We start from the raw sequence: 21749 nt of genomic DNA on the forward strand, positions 1-21749 counted from the left end.
CACATCTTCTTTATCCATTCATCTGTCGATGGACATTTAGGTTGTTTCCATGTCTTGGCTATTGTAAACAGTACTGCTGTGAACATAGGGGTGCATGTATCTTTTCAAATTAGAGTTTTCTCTGGATATATGCCCAGGAGTGGGATTGCTAGATTATATGGCAACTCTATTTTTAGTTTTTTTTTTTTTCTTTCTCTTAGTCTGTTTTTTTTTTACATATTTATTGGAGTATAATTGCTTTACAATGGTGTGTTAGTTTCTGCTTTATAACAAAGTGAATCAGTTACACATATACATATGTTCCCATATCTCTTCCCTCTTGCGTCTCCCTCCCTCCCACCTTCCCTATCCCACCCCTCCAGGCGGTCACAAAGCACCGAGCTGATCTCCCTGTGCTATGTGGCTGTTTCCCACTAGCTATCTACCTTACGTTTGGTAGTGTATATATGTCCATGCCTCTCTGGCGCTTTGTCACAGCTTACCCTTCCCCCTCCCCATATCCTCAAGTCCATTCTCTAGTAGGTCTGTGTCTTTATTCCTGTCTTACCCCTAGGTTCTTCATGACATTTTTTCCCCCTTAAATTCCATATATATGTGTTAGCATACGGTATTTGTCTTTCTCTTTCTGACTTACTTCACTCTGTATGACAGACTCTAGGTCTATCCACCTCGTTACAAATAGCTCAATTTCGTTTCTTTTAATGGCTGAGTAATATTCCATTGTATATATGTGCCACATCTTTATCCATTCATCTGATGATGGACATTTAGGTTATTTCCATCTCCGGGTTATTGTAAATAGAGTTGCAATGAAAATTTTGGTACATGACCCTTTTTGAATTATGGTTTTCTCAGGGTATATGCCCAGTAGTGGGATTGCTGGGTCATATGGTAGCTCTATTTGTAGTTTTCTAAGAAACCTCCATACTGTTCTCCACAGTGGCTGTATCAATTTACATTCCCATCAACAGTGCAAGAGGGTTCCCTTTTCTCCACACCCTCTCCAGCATTTATTGTTTCTAGATTTTTTGATGGTGGCCATTCTGACAGGTGTGAGAAGATATCTCATTGTAGTTTTGATTTGCATTTCTCTAATGATTAATGATGTTGAGCATTCTTTCATGTATTTGTTGGCAGTCTGTATATCTTTGGAGAAATGTCTATTTAGGTCTTCTGCCTATTTTTGAATTGGGTTTTTTTTTTCTTGTTATTGAGCTGCATAAATTTTGGAAATTAATCCCTTGTCAGTTGCTTCATTTGCAAATATTTTCTCCCATTATTAGGGTTGTCTTTTGGTCTTATTTATGGTTTCCTTTGCTGTGCAAAAGCTTTGAAGTTTCATTAGGTCTCATTTGTTTATTTTTGTTTTTATTTCCATTTCCCTAGGAGGCAGGTCAAAAAGGATCTTGCTGTGATTTATGTCATAGAGTGTTCTGCCTATGTTTTCCTCTAAGAGTTTGATAGTTTCTGGCCTTACATTTAGGTCTTTAATCCATTTTGAGCTATTTTTGTGTATGGTGTTAGGGAGTGTTCTAATCTCATACTTTTATATGTACCTGTCCAGTTTTCCCAGCATCACTTATTGAAGAGGCTGTCTTTTCTCCACTGTACATTCCTGCCTCCTTTATCAAAGATAAGGTGACCATATGTGCGTGGGTTTATCTCTGGGCTTTCTATCCTGTTCCATTAATGTATCTTTCTGTTTTTGTGCCAGTACCATACTGTCCTGATTACTGTAGCTTTGTAGTATAGTCTGAAGTCAGGGAGCCTGATTCCTCCAGCTCCGTTTTTCATTCTCAGGATTGCTTTGGCTATTCGGGGTCTTTTGTGTTTCTATACAAATTGCAAAATTTTTTGTTCTAGTTCTGTGAAAAATGCCAGTGGTAGTTTGATAGGGATTGCATTGAATCTGTAGATTGCTTTGGGAAGTAGAGTCATTTTCACAGTGTTGATTCTTCCAATCCAAGAACATGGTATATCTCTCCATCTATTTGTATCATCTTTAATTTCTTTCATCAATGTCTTATAATTTTCTGCATACAGGTCTTTTGTCTCCTTAGGTAGGTTTATTCCTAGATATTTTATTCTTTTAGTTGCAATGGTAAATGGGAGTGTTTTCTTGATTTCACTTTCAGATTTTTCATCATTAGTGTATAGGAATGCCAGAGATTTCTGTGCATTAATTTTGTATCCTGCTACTCTACCAAATTCATTGATTAGCTCTAGTAGTTTTCTGGTAGCATCTTTAGGATTCTCTATGTATAGTATCATGTCATCTGCAAACACTGACAGCTTTACTTCTTCTTTTCCGATTTGGATTCCTTTTATTTCCTTTCCTTCTCTGATTGCTGTGGCTAAAACTTCCAAAACTATGTTGAAGAAGAGTGGTGAGAGTGGGCAACTTTGTCTTGTTCCTGATCTTAGTGGAAATGCTTTCAGTTTTTCACCATTGAGGATGATGTTGGCTGTGGGTTTGTCATATATGGCCTTTATTATGTTGAGGAAGGTTCCCTCTATGCCTAACTTCTGCAGGGTTTTCATCATAAATGGGTGTTGAATTTTGTCAAAAGCTTTCCCTGCATCTATTGAGATAATCATATGGTTTTTCTCCTTCAATTTGTTAAGATGGTGTATCACACTGATTGATTTGCGTATATTGAAGAATCCTTGCATTCGTGGAATAAACCCCACTTGATCATGATGTATGATCCTTTTAATGTGCTATTGGATTTTTTTTGCTAGTATTTTGTTGAGGATTTTTGCATCTATGTTCATCAGTGATATTGGCCTGTAGTTTTCTTTCTTTGTGACATCCTTGTCTGGTTTTGATATCAAGGTGATGGTGGCCTTGTAGAATGAATTTGGGAGTGTTCCTCCCTCTGCTATATTTTGGAAGAGTTTGATACGGATAGGTAATAGTTCTTCTCTAAATGTTTGGAAGAATTTGCCTGTGAAGCCATCTGATCCTGGGCTTTTGTTTGTTGGAAGATTTTTAATCACAGTTTCAATTTCAGTGCTTGTGATTGGTCTGTTCATATTTTCTATTTCTTCCTGATTCAATCTTGGCAGGTTGTGCATTTCTAAGAATTTGTCCATTTCTTCCAGGTTGTCCATTTTATTGGCATAGAGTTGCTTGTAGTAATCTCTCAGGATCTTTTGTATTTCTGCAGTGTCAGTTGTTACTTCTCCTTTTTCATTTCTAATGCTATTGATTTGAGTCTTCTCCCTTTTTTTCTTGATGAGTCTGGCTAATGGTTTATCTATTTTGTTTATCTTCTCAAAGAACCAGCTTTTAGTTTTATTGATCTCTCCTATCGTTTCCTTCATTTCTTTTTCATTTATTTCTGATCTGATTTTTATGATTTCTTTCCTTCTGCTAATTTTGGGGTTTTTTTGTTCTTCTTTCTCTAGTTGCTTTAGGTGCAAGGTTAGGTTGTTTATTTGAGATGTTTCCTGTTTCTTAAAGTGGGCTTGTGTTGCTATAAACTTCCCTCTTAGAACTGCTTTTGCTGCATCCCATAGGTTTTGGGTCGTCGTGTCTCCATTGTCATTTGTTTCTAGGTATTTTTTTAATTTCCTCTTTGATTTCTTCAGTGATCACTTCGTTATTAAGTAGTGTATTGTTTAGCCTCCATGTGTTTGTATTTTTTACAGATCTTTTCCTGTAATTGATATCTAGTCTCATAGTGTTGTGGTCAGAAAAGATACTTATTACGAGTTCAATTTTCTTAAATTTACCAAGGCTTGATTTGTGACCCAAGATATGATCTATCCTGCAGAATGTTCCATGAACACTTGAGAAAAATGTGTATTTTGTTGTTTTTGGATGGAATGTCCTATAAATACCAATTAAGTCCATCTTGTTTAATGTATCATTTAAAGCTTGTGTTTCCTTATTTATTTTCATTTTGGATGATCTGTCCATTGGTGAAAGTGGGGTGTTAAAGTCCCCTACTATGAATGTGTTACTGTCGATTTCCCCTTTTATGGCTGTTAGTATTTGCCTTATGTATTGAGGTGCTCCTGTGTTGGGTGCATAAATATTTACAATTGTTATATCTTCTTCTTGGATCGATCCCTTGATCATTATGTAGTGTCCTTCTTTGTCTCTTCTAATAGTCTTTATTTTAAAGTCCATTTTATCTGATATGAGAATCGCTACTCCAGCTTTCTTTTGGTTTCCATTTGCATGAAATATCTTTTTCCATCCCCTTACTTTCAGTCTGTATGTGTCTCTAGGTCTGTAGTGGGTCTCTTGTAGACACAAATATATGGGTCTTGTTTTTGTATCCATGCAGCCAATCTGTGTCTTTTGGTGGGAGCATTTAGTCCATTTACATTTAAGGTAATTATCAATATGTATGTTCCTATTCCCATTTTTTTAAATTGCATTGGGTTCGTTATTGTAGGTCTTTTCCTTCTCTTGTGTTTCTTGTCTAGAGAAGTTCCTTTAGCATTTGCTGTAAAGCTGGTTTGGTGGTGCTGAACTCTCTCAGCTTTTGCTCGTCTGTAAAGGTTTTAATTTCTCCATGAAATCTGAATGAGATCCTTGCTGGGTAGAGTAATCTGGGTTGTAGGTTTTTCTCCTTCATCACTTTAAATATGTCCTGCCAGTCCCTTCTGGCTTGCAGATTTTCTGCTGAAAGATCAGCTGTTAACCTTATGGGGATTACCTTGTGTGTTATTTGTTGTTTTTCCCTTGCTGCTTTTAATATGTTTTCTTTGTATTTAATATTTGACAGTTTGATTAATATGCGTCTTGGCATTTTTCTCCTTAGATTTATCCTGTATGGGACTGTTTGTGCTTCCTGGACTTGATTAACTATTTCCTTTCCCATATTAGGGAAGTTTTCAACTATAATCTCTTCAAATATTTTCTCAGTCCCTTTCTTTTTCTCTGCTTTTTCTGGAACCCCTATAATTCAAATGTTGGTGCGTTTAATGTTGTCCCAGAGGTCTCTGAGACTGTCCTCAGTTCTTTTCATTCTTTTTTCTTTATTCTGCTCTGCATTAGTTATTTCCACTATTTTATCTTCCAGGTCACTTATCCGTTCTTCTGCCTCAGTTATTCTGCTATTGATCCCTTCTAGAGTATTTTTAATTTCATTTATTGTGTTGTTCATCATTGTTTTTTTCATCTTTAGTTCTTCTAGGTCCTTGTTAAATGTTTCTTGCATTTTGTCTGTTCTATTTCCAAGATTTTGGATCATCTTTACTATCATTATTCTGAATTCTTTTTCAGTTAGACTGCCTATTTCCTCTTCATTTGTTAGGTCCATGGGTTTTTATCTTGCTCCTTCATCTGCTGTGTGTTTTTCTGTCTTCTCATTTTGCTTATCTTACTGTGTTTGGGGTCTCCTTTTTGCAGGCTGCAGGTTCGTAGTTCCCGTTGTTTTTGGTGTCTGTCCCCAGTGGCTAAGGTTGGTTCAGTGGGTTGTGTAGGCTTCCTAGTGGAGGGGACTAGTGCCTGTGTTCTGGTGGATGAGGCTGGATCTTGTGTTTCTGGTGGGCAGGTCCACGTCTGGTGGTGTGTTTTGGGGTGTCTGTGGAGTTATTATGATTTTAGGCAGCCTCTCTGCTAATGGGTGTGGTTGTGTTCCTGTCTTGCTAGTTGTTTGGCATAGGATGTCCAGCACTGTAGCTTGCTGGTCGTTGAGTGAAGCTGGGTGCTGGTGTTGAGATGGAGATCTCTGGGAGTTTTTCGCCGTTTGATATTATGCGGAGTTGGGAGGTCTCTTGTGGACCAGAAGTCCTGAAGTTGGCTCTCCCACGTCAGAGGCACAGCACTGACTCCTGGTTGCAGCACCAAGAGCCTTTCGTCCACATGACTCAGAATAAAAGGGAGAAAAAGTATAAAGAAAGAATTAGTAGAAGTAGAAAGAAAGAAAGAAAGAAAGGAGGGAGGGAGGGAGGGAGGGAGGAAGGAAGGAAGGAGGGAAGGAAGGAAATAAAGAAAGAAGATAAAGTAAAATAAAATAAAGTAAGATAAAATATAATAAAATTATTAAAATAAAAAAATAATTATTAAGAGAAAAAAAGAAAAGAAAAATTAAAAAGAAAGCAAAACAAAACAAAAAAAATGGATGGATAGAACCCTAGGACAAATAGTGCAAGCAAAGCTATACAGACAAAATCTCACACAGAAGCATATACATACACACTCACAAAAAGAGGAAAACGGGAAAAAATCATAAATCTTGCTCTCAACGTCCACCTCCTTAATTTGGGATGATTCGTTGTCTATTCATATATTCCACAGATGCAGGGTACATCAAGTTGATTGTGGAGCTTTAATCCGCTGCTTCTGAGGCTGATGGGAGAGATTTTCCTTTGTCTTCACAGTTCCCAGGGGCTCAGCTTTGGATTTGGCCCTGCCTCTGCGTGTAGGTCGCCGGAGGGCCTCTGTTCTTCGCTCAGACAGGACGGGGTTAAAGGAGCCGCAGATTCGGGGGCTCTGGCTCACTCAGGCCGGGGGGAGGGAGGGGCATGGAGTGCTGGGCGAGCCTGCGGCGGCAGAGGCCGGCATGACGTTGCACCAGCCTGAGGCGCACCGTGCGTCCTCCCGGAGGAGTTGTCCCTGGATCCCGGAACCCTGGCAACGGCGGGCTGCACAGGCTCCCCGGAAGGGGGGTGTGCATAGTGACCTGTGCTCGCACACAGGCTTCTTGGTGGCAGCAGCAGCAGCCTTAGCGTCTCATGCCCGTGTCTGGGGTCCATGCTTTTAGCCGCGGCTCGCGCCCGTCTCTGGAGCTTCTTTACTTTAAGCAGCGCTCTTAATCCCCTCTCCTCGCGCACCAGGAAACAAAGAGGGAAGAAGAAGTCTCTTGCCTCTTCGGCAGGTCCAGACTTTTCCCCGGACTCCCTCCCGGCTAGCCGTGGCGCACTAACCCCCTGTAGGCTGTGTTCACGCCGCCAACCCCAGTCCTGTCCCGGCGCTCCGACCGAAGCCCAAGCGTCAACTCCGAGCCCCACCCGCCCCGGCGGGTGAGCAGACAAGCCTCTCGGGCTGGTGAGTGCCGGTTGGCCCTGATCCTCTGTGCGGGAATCTCTCCGCTTTGCCCCCCACACCCCTGTTGCTGTGCTCTCCTCCGCGGCTCCGAAGCTTCACCCCTCTGCCAACCCCAGTCTCCGCCCGCGAAGGGGCTTCCTAGTGTGTGGCAACCTTTCCTCCTCCATAGCTCCCTCCCACTGGTGCAGGTCCCGTCCCTATCCTTTTGTCTCTGTTTATTCTTTTTCCCTACCCAGGTACGTGGGGGGTTTCTTGCCTTTTGGGAGGTTTGAGGTCTTCTGCCAGCGTTCAGTAGGTGTTCTATAGGAGTTGTTCCATGTGTAGATGTATTTCTGGCGTATCTGTGGGGAGGAAGGTGATCTCTGCGTCTTTCTCTTCCGCCATCTTCCCGGAAGCCTATTTTTAGTTTTTTAAGGAATCTCCATACTGTTTTCCATAGTGGCTTCACCAATTTACATTCCCACCAACAGTGTAGGAAGGTTCCCTTTTCTTCTAAAGTGTGATCATTTTTAATTTTAGTCATATAAGTTTCAAAATTTAATTCTGGAAGAATCCTGAGAGGTTATTATTCTGGGCTCAGCAGTTCACCAGTAGAACTTTTTGTGAAAATGTTCGTTATGCACCATCTGACATACGTGGTTGGGGAGCACTTGAAATGTGACACGTGTGACCAAGGAATTGAATTTTAAATTGTATCGAATTTTAATTATTAAAAGTTAGATTTAAATAGCCATATGTGACTAGTGGCTACTGTATTGAACAACTCAGTTCTGCCTTTACACAGACTTAGTTAAGTCTCAACTAATAATACAATTTTTTTTCTTTTGTAAGTGCCTTTTTTTTCCATGAAAAGTAAGACTAGAATTATTGAGTAATGTGGAAATAGATATAGATTCCTCTGCCTTAGACTACCTACTTTATCAAATGGAATAATTTAAAGGAGAAAATCAGCCCTGCCTTTTGACTACTAAGTGATCCTAGGCAATGGCATTTCTGTATTATTGACACGGAGGGAGCCTTCCTTTAGGGACCTTCCATGGCTTGTATTTGGTAGAGATGTAGAGTTCACAGCACATTTTCTCAATTTTTTTTTTTTTCAGAAAGAATCCCTTGTATTATTATCATTCTCATGTTAGGGGTGCAGAGGCTGAGCTACAGTGACCTGCCAGTTTTATCAGCATGAGTGTGAGGAGAGAGGAGGAGGCGGTCTGGTTCAGTTCACACAAAACGTTTCCTAGGGACTCATTGCTTGTGGCAGGTACTGTGTTATGTGCAGAAGATTCAGAGAGGAATAAAATAAAGCTCTCCTCTCTTGGATATTTTGGGTGCTCTCCCCTGAGGGAGGGAGAAGAGTGAGGCTGGCTGTGGACAGTCACATCACCTCTCTAGGAGACTACTTACTAAACGTTCTCTCCATCTGGGTGTCAGCAGCCCACCCCCCTTCTTCTAAGCCTGTTGGGCACTCTGCCAGTCCTTATTCCACTGACCTGCACTTTCTATTAAGGCTTGTCTGCATCTCACCGTATCTTCAAAACTCACCCCTTTCTAAAATAAATCCTCCTTCTTGAATTATCTGGTAAATGTCATCTGGTTCTGGTTGGGACACAGAGTGATACATCCCCTCCTTCTAATTGAACTGTTTCTGGGGGTATATCTCCTCTCTTCTTGGGTTGGGTGGAACAGCAGCACCAAGGTCTCTGTTCTTGAACACTGGCTGACACATGGAGTGTGATACTGTAGATTCCAGCACTCTAGATGCCCAGCATGCTGGGATCCTTAACCCCATCACAAGAGATGCCTCTGTGTTGAGCTGTGGGTTTAAATTGAGGCAGCATACCTTGGCAAATTATTCCATTATGGTATATCTAACAGAAGAAATATTTAAATTTATCAACGATCTGATAACAAATTCTGTTAACAGGTATAACTTTATTTATTGACCAACCATAGAAGGATTTCATTTATAGAGTGGGTGGTCAATAAATGATTTTGTTGATGACTAAGTTTGGATTTATTCTTAAATTATGATGCATTGTAAATACATACCAGAAATGAACAAATATATTAATTAAGAGGTCAGTATATTAACATTATTTAATATATCTGAATCACATGATTGTATTTTAACACAGATCTATTAATCTTTACTTAGATTATCATCAGGAAACACTTTTAGTCTTTTAAATAATGTAATTGAAGTAGCTGCCTATTTTATACTAAATGATTATTAGAGTATGATGTGTCATACACTGTGGTAGGTACTAGGATTAAAGTGGTAAACAGGTAGACACTGTTTGCATTTGGGGAGTGTGTATTTTATTGGGTAAGATGTATGCCAAAGGAATAATTTGCAAGTAATTTATGTATTGCAATTGTTGCATAGTTATATGGTTTTTGTTTCCTTTTCCCCTTCCTCATTCTACAACCCCTCCCCCACCTGACCTGGAGCCTGACTGATATTGAGACCAAGAAAACAGGGGATTTTTTGGGAAATTTGACTCAAGGAGGAGACAGATATTCTTTAGCATAATAAAGTGCAGGAGATACACTAAAAGGTATTAATCTTGGTAGTATGAAGATGATAATGGCTTTATACTGAAGCTCTAAAAGACTGACCTCAGTGAAAATTGTTTTCCCTTCTCTTCTCTCAGTGATGAAAATCTCTGGAATAATATGGCCATGAAACATAAAGGAGCTGAACAAGAAGAGATCCAGTGACAGAGTCTGGGTGTCTGCTTGAAGGAGTTGAGAGTGAGGAGAAAAGAGGCATAAAGAGAATCAGAGGCTGTGGAAGGAAGGAGATACTTTTATGCTTACATCTGGTTGGCCATATGGGAATGCCATGAATCTAGAGGAGCTGGGTGTGGAACCAGCTTTCAAGACAGTCCTCAATGATTCTAGCCCCCTTGTATTCACGTCCTTTTGTAGTCTTCTCCCACATTGGAAAAGGCTGACTTGTATAACCAATAGGATATTGTAGAAATGATTGTGTCTTTGGAGTTGATGTTATAAAAGATATGTGGCTTCTGTCCTGTTCTTTTGGACCACTCAGTCTGGGAGAAGCCAGCTGCTATGTTGTGAGGACTCTCAAGCAGCTCTATGGAGAGGTCAATAAGTGAGGCCACATGAGTGAGAAATCCTGGAAATGGATCTTCTAGCGTCAGTCAAGTTTTTAGATGACTACAGCCTGGGCTCATATCTTGCCTGTGAAATCAAGAGACCCTGAGCCAGAACCACCTGCTGAGCTTCTTCTGAATTACTGACCCAAAGAAACTGTGAGTAATAAATCTGTGTTGTTTTAAATTACTGTGCATTGGAGTAATTAATTATGTAACAATAGATAACTAATACACTGAGAAGTGAATTAAATAGAATCCATTCCAAGTTTCCACTGCCCTGTGAATTCTGTAGGAGTTGAACATGTTCTAATGTGAACTATTTGTTTGTTCTTTTGAATTCTGTGTCTGCTTGAGTAGCTCAAAGCAAGCCTTTAGGAAAATGTACTATACTTTTCCACCCTTCATAATAAAGGATGTGATGTTCCGGTTACAATTTTAAGTGCTGAAAGGAGAAATCCCGGGGGACAACGAAAGAACGTAACTCATTGATAGTGTTACTGCTTACGTGTAAGAATAATACAGGTGTGAGAGACTGAGTAATCTGAACAAAACTATACTGTGTGTACCTGTCTTAAGAATCACCAGCATGATGTTTTTCCTGCTGGAAGTATCTGTGTTCTTCTTTCCTCAGTTCCATTGACCTTTTCTTTTCTTTTTTTTTTTTTAAACATTTATTTAAATCCATTTCTATCGTAATTTGGATCATATTTTTGCCTCTCTACCCCTTTGAAAAACAACTTTGTTGCTCTCTCTTTTGGTAATAGAATATTCTAAAGCCCTCTATTTGTATTCTACATTAGCGCTTCATTTCAAAACCCAAATCCTTAAAATTGGCATTGCTTAGCAAATTAACGACTTATTCCATAGTGATACCTTGTTATGTTTTCTATTGTTTAATGTAACACTTTGGCCATTGCATAAAGGAATATGTACCAATGAATCTAATTGAAATACCATCCTGAGTTCCTCTTTAAGTAGAAAAAAGCCTATTAAAATTAATTCATTACAAAAACCCCACTGTATTCAGCAAGGCAATTTCAAGCAGAGTGATACCACTATCTCCTTTGCTCAGATGTTGCTATTTACACATTTAACATCCTGAACCACTATGGAGATTTTAAAACTATTTAAGCATTAGCATAAAGCTGGCATGTGAACCGGATATATCTGCCTATTGCTTTTACATATTTGACTCCTTCTCTCCTTTGCCATCAAACTCAGAAATCTTCACTAGTTCTAGGTAGATTATATTATTAAGGAAAGTCAGGTTCTGGCGCCCCCTTGTGTAGAAATGCTCCAGGTGTTAGTCTTATTGGCAGCTCAGTTGTAGTTTGTTTAGGGAAATGTGGAAGGATGAATCATTTTTCCATTTATTTATGCAACATGATTTGAATTTCTGAAACAATGTGACTTACTTCTTGCTCAGTTATAAGACTGAGGAACTGAGATAAATTTCTATTAAAGCAAACATGAGACATTATAAAAACTCTTGATAAAACAATTAAATTCCTATTAAATTTTGATTTGTTAGATGGAATCATTTGTTCTCACTTGTACTGATAATAATTAATTGCCAAAATACCATTGACTAAATTCGCTAAAGGGGAGTCTTCCATTCACCATTATTAGGAAGAATGTCCCTGCAGACACAATTCCACAATTCATCCTAGTGCCCAATTCCTACCCTGGCATCTCCTACACAGTGGTCTTCCTTGGCTTGTCCTCCACTGACATGTTACTTTTCTTTCCTGAGGTCGGAAAAAATAATTTAGTGATCCTTGAACACTTAACAAGAGTTGGAGTCTGAGTAATGGTACTGGGATAGCACAGTGCTTGTATGCCTAGACCACACAAAGCTAGGAATAAAATTAGGCTCACAACATGTAAATTATTTCTCCGATTCTGTTTATCCCTGCCTCTGTGGAACCTCCAGCTGCCTCCAGGTATCCCCATCCCAACTGTTTCTGGGCGTTCCCACAAATTCCCAGAAGGGCTCACATTCAGTTCTCTTAGCCACTGTGCAGTCACATATTTTCCTCTCTTTACGCCAGATTCTGGGGATGCACAGGCTGCCTGGTGTTGCCTGTTAGTGTGGGTGTAGGCTGCTGATGAATGTGTGGTCATAATGATGCTGCCCTTGCCACGTTGAGGCCAGCTGAGGTCACTGGAGCTTTACCCTGTGGCCGGAAATGTCCGGACACTGCTGGTGTGCTGGAGCTCTAGCTACGCCAAGGCTTCACTCTGTGTTTTGATTTCTCAAATCTGTTCTGGCTTCTTCTCTGATTGTGGAAAATGTCTACCCTTGTTGTATCATCTTTCAGTGCTGACCTCTGAGCCAGGCAGCTCTCCTGTATTCCTGTTAAAGGCTCCATCTCTGCGGCTCTGGCCCGTGTCCCTGGAGGGAGGGAAGGCACAGCCGGGAGGAAGAAGGGACATCACTGGACAAAGTGAATTGCACTTGCCTGCTGTTTCTCCTCTCACTCTTTACCCAGGGCGTTTTTGTTAGAAGAAACAGTGAGCTTCACTTCTCTTTCTTACTTTGACTAAAGGCTCCCTCTTCCCAAACAGATTCCTCATAGCTCTGATTCATCTGTTTGCAGAAATGCTCAGACATGTCTGCGTCTAGGAAGAATGCAGCTCACGCTCCAGTGGGGCTCTCCCTGTATTCATTAGTGGTGAGAAGGTGATAGCGGACGGTGGTGCCACGTTAAGAGAAAAGAAACATCTTTAGATGGAAGATGCTGGCTCTCCTCACGCTTCTAAAATGTTCTAGCAGTTATTCTTGAGGGGAGAATACATCTCATGGAAACTTGGAGGATAGTTTCAAAAGTTCTTGAACATATCATGAGAGAATAATGCTAAAAATTAGATGTTCTTGCTTTATTCTATCTTGTAACGTACTTTCACCTTGTGAGGTATTCAGCAAATATTACACAGAATTATTGTAAAGTTCCTGCTTACAAATATTAAGGTTACAACAGACCATATAGTCAAATGCCTCTGTAAGTGAGAAGGTGTTTTCTAAAGGGAGGTTAGCTTGACTAGCCAGAAGTCTGCATAAAGACTTTTTTGTTTCTTCTATTTTTCTAGGTAATTATATCATAGGGCTCCTAGCACCTCCTCATTTCTGTCTCTAGCATTTTATGGTGCAATAATATAAACCTAGATCTTGTTGATATTTACAATTAGGTAGCCTGAAGACAGCACTGGTAAGTGGAGGTGGGCTGCCTTTTTTCGAATCCAGGTGCTCCACTTACCAGCCGAATAACCTTGACAGTAACATTGGCCCTCTAAACCTCAGTTTCCTGATATATGAAGTGGGATAAATAATACTGACAGCACTTACTCATAGGTTGCAAGACTTCACTGAGGTTATTAATAAGAGCTAGGATAGTACAGGAAATGCAGTAAAGACTTGAGAAACTCTTGTCCTTACTAAAACAAAATGAAAATTTTCTCACTAAAGTGAGCTTTTATATACCAATTATTCCTCAGTAAAGCTGTTAATAAAAGTGAGGGAAGAAAAATTTAAGTAAAAATTGTCTGACCAAAAGAAAACGCTAAGCTTGACTCCCAAAAATTCTGAGATTTTTTTCAAAGGAAGATAAATTTCTGGGAAAGACGGACAGAAGGTCTGTGCTTCCTTCACCACTTTATGGAAGAAGGAGTGTCTGGGGAAAACATGAATTGGGGTCATAAAGTGTCCTTTGTGATAAATTCAAATCACTGCTTTACTGTGTTTTACCTGGGTTAGCACCATCCAAAAGGTAGCCATTAGCCCCATGTGGCTATTGAGCACTTGAAATGTAGCTAATCTGAAGTGAGATGTGGTATCAGTATGAAATATACATCAGATCTGAACATTTATTATAAAAATAAGTAAAATAATTTATTTGAAATTTTAAGGTATTGACTGCATGTTGGAAGTGATAATACTTTGGATATTTTTAAAGGAAATATATTAACAAAAATTAATTTTACCTGCCTTTTTAAAAGCTTTTTTCTAAATGTGGCTGCTGAAAATTAGAAAAATTATATATTTAGATTGAATTATATTTCTATACGACAGTGCTATGACCCAGATGCACTTATGCCTTTTCTTGTTGACCCAGGGATACACAGGAAGGACATAACTTCTGGAAGAAATGATACTGAGGCAGGTTACTTTTTTTTTTTTTTTGCGGTACGCGGGCTTCTCACCGCTGTGGCCTCTCCCGTTGCGGAGCGCAGGCTCCGGACGCGCAGGCTCAGCGGCCATGGCTCATGGGCCCAGCCGCTCCGCGGCATGTGGGATCTTCCCGGACCGGGGCACGAACCCGTGTCCCCTGCATCGGCAGGCAGACTCTCAACCACTGCGCCACCAGGGAAGCCCCAAGGCAGGTTACATTTTTAATGTCAGAGTATTCCCATTAAATTTGTAAAATTTTTATATATCCAATTCTCAGAAGAGTAAACTCTTTTAGATATTATCGCTTCAAATATAGACACCATCATTGACAATCTGTATGATCTTGAACAAGTGTCTGAATCTCAGCTTTTTCCCCTCCCCCTCCAACCATAGGGGTGATATTATTACCTAGGTCCAGAATCTCAGATGTTCAAGAATACATGCTTTTACCTTTCCATAACTGAAATTAATTTCTATTATGAATGCTCAGTCCATCTATTGGTGAAAACAATCTCAGTCCTTTCAGGGTTCACGTTCCCCCATATATGAAAATGCACCCTTTCCTCTAAGTAGTACACAGGTAAGGGAGGAAGAGCATATGATCAGCTGGGTCATTCTCTTGCCTGTCTGGGGTTTAGATATCAAAGTTGCTGTTTCTTCCTCATCCCAATTGTAAGGGCTCTTCAGGCACCCTAGTTTTCTCTTCCGTGTAGACACACTTTAGGGTTTATGGAAAACAATCATCCAGTTACAAAACCTACCTTCTAGGTACATTAACAGGAATAAACAAGATGATCCATGTAAAGTGTTTAGCACAATGCCTAAACAAATTAAGCATCTAGTAAAGGTAATTATTATTATTAATATTGTTGATGCTGTTGCTCTTGTTCTCAGCCAATGCATGTTGGGTTTCCAGAGATCTGGTTGCCAGAAAAGAGGTGGGTGAGGTTACCATTTTCTTTTGCTCCTTTTTTAGTATTGAGAGTGAGGAGAGAAACTGGATACACTGGGGGTAAACAAAGCAAAACAAAACATTGGTCTCCAGTTACTCTTTGTGCTGTTCAAGAGATTAGCAGCTAGGACTGGTGCTGGGAAGACACGTGAGCGTGTGTTGGTAGTGGATTAAAAACTGTAGATCTTCTAAAGTTGAAGGGAATCATTTAATGGTAGAAATAACAATGGCATAAATAGTTATTAAGCATCTCTGACATGCCAAGGATGTGATAAGTGATGTGGAGGATACAAAGGATGTGAAAGTCATAGTCCATGCATTTGAAGAATTTATAGTTGCATAAATGAAAAATACGTATTGCATTTCTAAAGTGAGAGATGATAGTGGGTTGGAAGGCTGACCATTTCTGCATGGTTTCATATGGTGATGACACTTTGGTGGGGATGTCAAAACTCAGGGTTAATGATAAAACTTTGGATAAAGAAACTCAATTTGTTAGTGTACTTTGAGCTAATAGAGATGTCAGAAACTTATTCTTTCTAACCAAACTCAAAGGAAGCTAATGGATAATTAGAATGTTGATGTATTAATGTAAAGTGGGGAATATTCTTTTCAAGTGAGGAGAATGCTTGTGTAAAATTTACTGATGGCTAATATCCAGTAGAAGATAAAATGAATTTTTTTTCAATTCATTAATATTCATTTTATTGATACATTCATTTTGTCATCAGGTTGGTACTAGATGACACTAAAGTTTTACTTTAAATGTATAACAGAATTCTTTCACATCAAAAGTTTTATCTACTAATTACACTTTTAAATATGCAGATTGAGAAGAGACTTCTCATGTTAAGATTTTAATAGTTAAAATATCACAGATCAACATGAGGGAAGCCAGTGTTTTGCAAGAGGATGTTTGAAAACCGCTGCTACAAATTTGAATGCCTTCTTATCTTGGTGCTTGTCTTATGCACTTGCATTTATTAAAGGGTTAAGACTTGATCTAATCTTTGAATGAGGTGTTAGATTTGGATTAGAATAAAAATAGGACATAAAACCTGGAGAGTGAGTAAAGTGTAGGAGAAAGATGTGCAGACAGACCTTTACTAGAATGCAGAGGAGAATCAAGTTAGACTAAAGAGAGAATGTGTTTTTTGGAGACTAGATTTGATAGGCAACATGACCCTACTGTATCATATTAAATTGCACAGTGGATGAGAGTATGATATTTGTTGGACAAACCTAAACTAAAAGGCTTATAAATCTCTTAACAAGAATATTGGTCTATGTGTCTGTTTTTGTGCCAGTAACATACTGTTTTGATTACTGTAGCTTTATAGTATAGTCTGAAGTCAGGGAGCATTATTCCTCCAGTTTTGTTCTTCTTTCTCAAGATTGTTTTGGCTATTTGGTGTCATTTGAGAGATTATCATACTAAGTGAAGTAAGGCAGACAGAGAAAGACCAATATCATATGATATCACTTATATGTGGAATCTAAAAAAATGATACATATGAACTTATTTACAAAACAGAAATAGATTCACAGACATAGAAAACAAACTTATGGTTACCAAAGGGGAAGGAGGGTGAGGGATAAATTAGGAGTTTGGGATTAACATATATGTATTGCTATATATAAAATAGGTAAACAACAAGGGCTTACTGTATAGCACAGGGAACTATATTCAAAACTTATAATAAACCATAATGGAATAGAATCTAAAAAAGAATATATATATACACACACACACACACACACACAGACATATATATGTATACAATGGAAGCACTTTGCTGTACACCTGAAAATAACACAACATTGTAAATCAACTATACTTCAATTAAAAAAAAGAATATTGAAATTTGGAGTGATAATTTCCACTTAACAATTGGATGTTGCTAAGATGCTAAGTATGACATGTCATGTAATAAAATTTATTTGAATTTTTCTACTCCATGAATTTCATTTTCAAAATGTTAACGATTTGGATGATAAAGGGGGCTTACTTTGTATTTGCCTTCTGTCAGCACTTGTTAAAAGTCACTTTACAAGCAGTTCTTTGAAACATTATTTGGAGAATCAGCTATTCTGAACTATGATGTGAACTATGAATGTGTCTGGTTTTAAACCACCTTTGCCTCTCAAAGCTGTTTTTTTTAGATGATAATTTAATAGATAGGCTCTTTGAGGCAAAAAGTAGCATAACACATATAATGCAGTGTTATTATCAAATCTTCTTTCAATATTTCTTCCCCTATCTCCACTAAATCTTATTTAATAACATCAAATTGAGTTATAGAATATATTAGAACTGTAAGGGATCTTGCTTCACATGGTTGCAATCTCTTTGTTTCTCTGGAATCCTCTAAGGGATTGGAGGAAATATAATTCAAAGTAGTCTTTTTTTTCTAGGTGGTTCCTAGGGACTAGCCCAACCTTATAACCTGGCCAAGATTGCAACGTTCTGCTCTGTATCTACAGTCAAGCCTTCTTGTGTTCTTCTGACATCTTGTTTGCTTCACATGGTGAAGCAAAACATGCTTTCTTTATTTGATTCCTTTTTGTTAATTTGGATACTCAGTTTCATAGCATTTATCCTCCCACAAATGAATAGAATATGGCAAATTTATTTTTGTATCATGAATTTGGTGAATGTAGCAAAGCTAGTTCCCACCTTCACTGTGTATTCATCAGTGAGATGCTTAATTGGGTGTGTTGACTTGGCTAGGCCACAGTATCCAGATGTTCAATGTTCAATAGATAAAACACTAGTCTAGATGTTGCTGTGAAGGTATTTTATGATAAGATTAACATATAAATCAGTAGACTTTGGGTAAAGCAAATTACTCTCCCATAATGTGGGTGGCCCTCACCTCATCACAGTTGAAGGCCTTAAGAGAAAAAGACCAACTTCCCTGAGGAAGAGGGAATTCTGCCTGCAGGCTGCCTTCAGGCTCAAGCTGCAACATCACCTCTTTATTGGGTCTGCTGCATGCAGACCTAGACTGGCACAAATCAAGTCTTGCAGATTTTGTGCTTGCCAGCCTCCATAATTGTGTGATACAATTTCTTTTCTTTTTTTCTTTTTTTTAACATCTTTATTTCAGTATAATGCTTTACAATGGTGTGTTAGTTTCTGCTGTGTAACAAAGTGAATCAGCTATATGTATACATATATCCCCATATCTCCTCCCTCTTGTGTCTCCCTCCCACCCTCCCTGTCCCACCCCTTTAGGTGGACACAAAGCATAGAGCTGATCTCCCTGTGCTATGCGGCTGCTTCCCACTAGCTATCTATTTTACATTTGGTAGTGTATGTGTCCATACCGCTCTCTCACTTTGTCCCAGCTTACCCTTCCCCCTGCCCCGTGTCCTCAAGTCCATTCTCTACATCTGTGTCTTTATTCCTGTCCTGCCCCTAGGTTCTTCAGAACCACTTTTTTTTTTTTTAGATTCCATATATATGTGGAATATGAGGAATATAAATTCCTCTCTGTCGTTCCCTATCTATCTATCTACCTATCTATCTATGTAGATCTAGATCTATAGTTTCTCAGGAGAATCCTGACTAATATAATCAGTCAATCAGGATTAAGGATCTACTTCTGGCCAAAATTCATTTAAAATCCTAGAGTTAGAGTTTAAAGTGAACGTGAAAGACTAGAGTCACATTTTGTAGATGAATGAATCAGTCTTCATAAGTAAAGAGAAGAAAGATAGAAGTCCAAAAATAAGAAAATAATTTACTCAATGATTTTATTTTTGTCCAGTAGCTCAATCCTTCAAATAGAAGGGGATTTCACTGTATCAGAGATTAGTTACCATTGGGAGCGGATCCAGGTTTTGCTCGTATAGTTTAGGGAGCTGTATTTAAGAAGAGAATATAAAAGTACTACTACCAAATTAGGTATGGAAGTGAATATTTAGGTTGAGAAGAGGAATCACAACAATTTACAAAAGTTTAAAAGCTGAAAAATACTGCAAACATAACAAAATCCACAAAGAAAACGTACACTTTTTATTAACTAATTGCCTGATATACCTGTACATTACTCCCCCCCAGAAGTTTTTTTTTTTTTTTTTGCGGTACGCGGGCCTCTCACTGTTGTGGCCTCTCCCGTTGCGGAGCACAGGCTTTGGACGCGCAGGCTCAGCGGCCATGGCTCACGGGCCTAGCCGGTCCGCGGCATGTGGGATCTTCCCGGACCAGGGCACGAACCCGTGTCCCCTGCATCGGCAGGCGGACTCTCAACCAATGCGCCACCATGGAAGCCCCACCCCAGTAGTTTTTTGGTGTATATTATTGATTATCATTTGAGAATATACAGATAATTTAGTCCATAAATTCCACACTACCAACAAACTTCCATGCCAGACACTGTAAGATACATTCACATGGAGATGGGACTTTGACTTGCACCTTCCTGTCATGATGGGTGAACATACCTAGTCTTTATTGGAAAGACTTTATTGAAAGTCTTTCCTTTCCTGAGATGGCTGGTAATCACTTAACTATACATCCATGTGACTGTAAGCCGTATAAATATATCCTGCAAAGCTCAAACTAAATGTGTCCATACTTACCTTTCCTTACCAGAGTCTAAAAACCCCACAGCCACTCCTTCACCACCCAACTCAAGGGGACATGTAATGGAAGGGAATTCAGAGAAAAAGACAAAGGACCTTAAGATAAGGTATCCTCATTTTGTGATTTTTACAGAAACATACAATTATGTGAACACAACCTTGGAAGGGCCCTGGGTGAATGAGAGCCCCAAAGTTTAAGCCTCTGGCTACCATGGTTACGTGAAAGTCTTCTCTTTTCCCACTTCCAAATAAGTTTTCAAAGAATCACTTATTCATGTAAATTTATTAATATGTTTTTGTGCTACTGGGATTAATGTGTGAAATTTTCCATAATTAACTGTAAATATTTATACTGTGAATGTGGGAACTACATATGAATGGGAAATGAAATATCTTTAAATCATAAATTTACAATGAATGTATTAGAACAGTGTAATTGAATCTTGTTTATAATTATAGTAGATGTACAATAATAGCTGTTTTTTTTTTTTTAATGGCCTTTTCTTTTTTATCCCCAGAAGGGCAGAGGGAAGGAACAAGAAAAAAGTAAAACAGACCAGCTTTTATCATGGGAGGCTGACTTCAAAATCAAAATATGTTCTGGAGCCATTCATAGTTAGAACTGATTTCAAAATAAAATTACCATTGGCTTTCAAGTGGAAATTACAGGGAGAAAATGTTAATAAAAATGTAATGGTTATAATGGCAACTCTAATGATGATGATGTTATGTGCGTGTGGTTAGATGAATGATTATATAATCTGTGACACTTTTTTTTTAGTCCATAGAGGTAGATTAAAATTGGTACTTATGGGATCATAATTTATTCACATCTCCCTAGCTCATTAAAATTACTTTGTCATTATGTCTAAATTCTCATCTTGTGATAGGGCCACGCACATAACGGCACAGAGAATTGGACTGACGGGAACTTTCAGTCAGTTCCAATTCTGCTTTAATTATTCATGGGACTAAAGACTCTCTCTATAAAATCAGTTATTTGGCATCTTCTCATTGATTCTGAAAGAGGTTTATACATGAATATGCAAAGGAATCTGTGGCAGGCTGGTGCATTGGTGGCCTCTCAATGCTAAAGCCTTTGCATAGCCCCTTCCACAAGGACTCTGGGCATGACCTCCTAACTGGCTGTAGTCAAAGGACATTAACAAATGTGACATAAGCAAGGCTTGTTGAGAGCATACACATTCAAGTTGCCCTCTTAGAAAACTCCATCATGGAACACAGATATCATAGCGTGAGGAAGTCCAGGCTATGTTGCTATAGAGAGAGCCTTGTGGAATGGTCATGGAGGATGAGACACCAATTCTTCTGGGTGAAAGAAAACCAAGGTGCCCTAGACAAGTTTCCAGTTGAATGTCACCATATAAGAGACCTCAGGTGACGCTACAAAGACTAGAAGCACACAATAAACCCACAAAAAATGTGAAAATATTACATCATTGTAGTTTTTTTTTTTTTTAACATTGTTATTGGAGTATAATTGCTCTACAGTGGTGTGTTAGTTTCTGCTTCATAACAAAGTGAATCAGCCATACATATACATATATCACCATATCTCCTCCCTCTTGCATCTCCCTCCCACTCTCCCTATCCCACCCCTCTAGGTGGTCACAAAGCACTGAGCTGATCTCCCTGTGCTATGTGGCTGCTTCCCACTAGCTGTCAGTTTTGCATTTGGTAGTGTATATATGTCCGTGCCACTCTCTCACTTCGTCCCAGCTTACCCTTCATCCTCCCCATGTCCTCAAGTCCATTCTCTACGTCTGCATCTTTATTCCTGTCCTGCCCCTAGGTTCTTCAGAACCACTTTGTTTTTTTTTTGGATTCCATACATATGTGTTAGCATACAGTATTTATTTTTCTCTTTCTGACTTACTTCACTCTGTATGA

The 21749-nt window shown here is 39.0% G+C and overlaps 1 long non-coding RNA gene across 1 annotated transcript; it reads left to right on the top strand.

The window, feature by feature from the left end:
• The first annotated feature begins 5853 nt into the window (after positions 1-5853).
• LOC149749595 (uncharacterized) lies at positions 5854-21482 on the top strand. Its single transcript, XR_016392727.1, has 3 exons — positions 5854-9564; positions 9661-10284; positions 20357-21482. It is a non-coding gene; the product is annotated as an uncharacterized LOC149749595 (long non-coding RNA).
• Positions 21483-21749: the final 267 nt, after the last annotated feature.

Source organism: Delphinapterus leucas, chromosome 3 (genome assembly GCF_059928025.1).
Source record: "Delphinapterus leucas isolate spDelLeu-1000000601 "Yukka" chromosome 3, BTC_Dleu_Yukka2, whole genome shotgun sequence".
Taxonomy (NCBI): domain Eukaryota; kingdom Metazoa; phylum Chordata; class Mammalia; order Artiodactyla; family Monodontidae; genus Delphinapterus; species Delphinapterus leucas.